The sequence below is a fragment of the Triticum urartu genome, chromosome 7A (genome assembly GCF_056163025.1).
Source record: "Triticum urartu cultivar PI428250 chromosome 7A, HENAU_Tu73, whole genome shotgun sequence".
In the NCBI taxonomy this organism is placed as follows: domain Eukaryota; kingdom Viridiplantae; phylum Streptophyta; class Magnoliopsida; order Poales; family Poaceae; genus Triticum; species Triticum urartu.
Genome location: NC_141879.1, coordinates 575,903,543 through 575,907,133, shown reverse-complemented (window position 1 = coordinate 575,907,133; position 3,591 = coordinate 575,903,543).

The following is a 3,591-nucleotide window of genomic DNA, read 5'->3' as shown; positions in this document are numbered from 1 at the left end:
AAGAAAATGTTCCTGAGGTGCCTGCACCGACTAGAGAGGAAGTTAATAATGATGATCAAGATACTTTTGATCAAGCTCCTACTGAACTTCGAAGGTCCACAAGGACACGTTCCGCACCAGAGTGGTATGGCAACCCTGTCTTGGAAATCATGTTGTTAGACAACGGTGAACCTTCGAACTATGAAGAAGCGATGGCGGGCCCGGATTCCGACAAATGGCTGGAAGCCATGAAATCCGAGATAGGATCCATGTATGAAAACGAAGTATGGACTTTGACTGACTTGCCCGTTGAGCGGCGAGCCATAGAAAATAAATGGATCTTTAAGAAGAAGACAGACGCGGATGGTAATGTGACCATCTATAAAGCTAGGCTTGTCGCTAAGGGTTATCGACAAGTTCAAGGGGTTGACTACGATGAGACTTTCTCTCCCGTAGCGAAGCTGAAGTCCGTCTGAATTATGTTAGCAATTGCCGCATACTATGATTATGAGATATGGCAAATGGACGTCAAAACGGCATTCCTTAATGGTTTCCTTAAGGAAGAATTGTATATGATGCAGCCGGAAGGTTTTGTCGACCCTAAGAACGCTAACAAGGTATGCAAGCTCCAGCGATCCATTTATGGGCTGGTGCAAGCATCTCGGATTTGGAATATTCGCTTTGATGAGATGATCAAAGCGTTTGGGTTTATGAAGACTTATGGAGAAGCCTGCGTTTACAAGAAAGTGAGTGGGAGCTCTGTAGCATTTCTCGTATTATATGTAGATGACATACTTTTGATGGGAAATGATATAGAGCTTTTGGACAGCATTAAGGCCTACTTGAATAAGAGTTTTTCAATGAAGGACCTTGGAGAAGCTGCTTATATATTAGGCATCAAGATCTATAGAGATAGATCAAGACGCCTCATAGGTCTTTCACAAAGCACATACCTTGATAAGATATTGAAGAAGTTCAATATGGATCAGTCAAAGAAGGGGTTCTTACCTGTGTTGCAAGGTGTGAAATTGAGCTCAGCTCAATGTCCGACCACGGCAGAAGACATAGAAGAAATGAGTGTCATCCCCTATGCCTCAGCCATAGGTTCTATTATGTATGCCATGCTGTGTACCAGACCTGATGTAAACCTTGCCGTAAGTTTGGTAGGTAGGTACCAAAGTAATCCCGGCAAGGAACACTGGACAGCGGTCAAGAATATCCTGAAGTACCTGAAAAGGACCAAGGAAATGTTTCTCATTAATGGAGGTGATGAAGAGCTCGTCGTAAAGGGTTACGTCGACGCTAGCTTCGACACAGATCTGGATGACTCTAAGTCACAAACCGGATACGTGTATATTTTGAATGGTGGGGCAGTAAGCTGGTGCAGTTGCAAGCAGAGCGTCGTGGCGGGATCTACATGTGAAGCGGAGTACATGGCGGCCTCAGAGGCAGCGCATGAAGCAATTTGGGTGAAGGATTTCATCACCGACCTAGGAGTCGTACCCAATGCATCGGGGCCGATCAAACTCTTCTATGACAACACTGGAGTTATTGCACTTGCCAAGGAGCCCAGGTTTCACAAGAAGACCAGGCACATCAAGCGTCGCTTCAAATCCATTCGTGAAAATGTTCAAGATGGAGACATAGATATTTGTAAAGTACATACGGACCTGAATGTAGCAGATCCGTTGACTAAACCTCTCCCTAGAGCAAAACATGATCAACACCAGAATTCCATGGGTGTTCGATTCATCACAATGTAACTAGATTATTGACTCTAGTGCAAGTGGGAGACTATTGGAAATATGCCCTAGAGGCAATAATAAAAGGATTATTATTATATTTCCTTGTTCATGATAATTGTCTTTTATTCATGCTATAATTGTGTTATACGGAAATCGTAATACATGTGTGAATACATAGACACCAACATGTCCCTAGTAAGCCTCTAGTTGACTAGCTCGTTGATCAATAGATAGTCATGGTTTCCTGAGTATGGACATTGGATGTCATTGATAACGAGATCACATCATTAGGAGAATGATGTGATGGACAAGACCCAATCCTAAACATAGCACAAGATCGTATAGTTCGTTTGCTAGAGTTTTTTCAATGTCAAGTATCTTTTCCTTAGACCATGAGATCGTGTAACTCCCAGATACCGTAGGAGTGATTTGGGTGTACCAAACGTCACAACGTAACTGGGTGACTATAAAGGTATACTACAGGTATCTCCGAAAGTGTCTGTTGGGTTGACACGGATCAAGACTGGGATTTGTCACTCCGTATGATGGAGAGGTATCTCTGGGCCCACTCGGTAATGCATCATCATAATGAGCTCAAAGTGACCAAGTGCCTGGTCACGGGATCATGCATTACGGTACGAGTAAAGTGACTTGCCGGTAACGAGATTGAACGAGGTATTGGGATACCGACGATCGAATCTCGGGCAAGTAACGTACCGATTGACAAAGGGAATTGTATACGGGGTTGCTTGAATCCTCGACATCGTGGTTCATCCGATGAGATCATCGAGGAGCATGTGGGAGCCAACATGGGTATCCAGATCCCGCTGTTGGTTATTGACCGGAGAGCCATCTCGGTCATGTCTACATGTCTCCCGAACCCGTAGGGTCTACACACTTAAGGTTCGATGACGCTAGGGTTGTACAGATATGAATATGCAGTAACCCGAAAGTTGTTCGGAGTCCCGGATGAGATCCCGGACGTCACGAGGAGTTCCGGAATGGTCCGGAGGTGAAGAATTATATATAGGAAGTGCAGTTTCGGCCATCGGGAGAGTTTCGAGGGTCACTGGTATTGTACCGAGACCACCGGATGGGTCCCGATGGTCCACCGGGTGGGACCACCCATCCCGGAGGGCCCCATGGGCTGAAGTGGGGAGGGGAACCAGCCCATAGTGGGATGGTGCGCCCCCCTTGGCCCACCCCCTGCGCCTAGGGTTGGAAACCCTAGGGTGGGTGGCGCCCCACTTGCCTTGGGGGCCACTCCACCCTTGGCCGCCGCCCCCTAGGAGATCCCATCTCCTAGGGCCGGCGCCCCCCCTTGGGGAGCCTATATAAAGGGGGGAGGGAGGGGCAGCCGTACCCTTGACTCTTGGCGCCTCCCTCTCCCCTGCTACACCCCTCCCTCTCGTAGTAGAACGGCGAAGCCCTGCTGCGGTGACTCCTGCATCCACCACCACGTCGTCATGCTGCTGGATCTTCATCAACCTCTCCTCCCCCCTTGCTGGATCAAGAAGGAGGAGACATCACACTGACCGTACGTGTGTTGAACACGGAGGTGCCGTCCGTTCGGCGCTAGGATCTCCGGTGATTTGGATCACGTCGAGTATGACTTCCTCATCCCCGTTCTTTGAAGGCTTCCGCGCATGATCTACAAAGGTATGTAGATGCAATCCAATCACTCGTTGCTAGATGAACTCATAGATGGATCTTGGTGAAACCGTAGGAAATTTTTTGTTTTTCTGCAACGTTCCCCAACAATATTGTGCTTGAAGGCTGCTAGGGCCTCAGCGTCCGGACAGTCGACTATTTGATTTTTCTTTGTTAGGAATCGTGTCCAGAATTGCCTGGCCGATTCCTCTAGCTG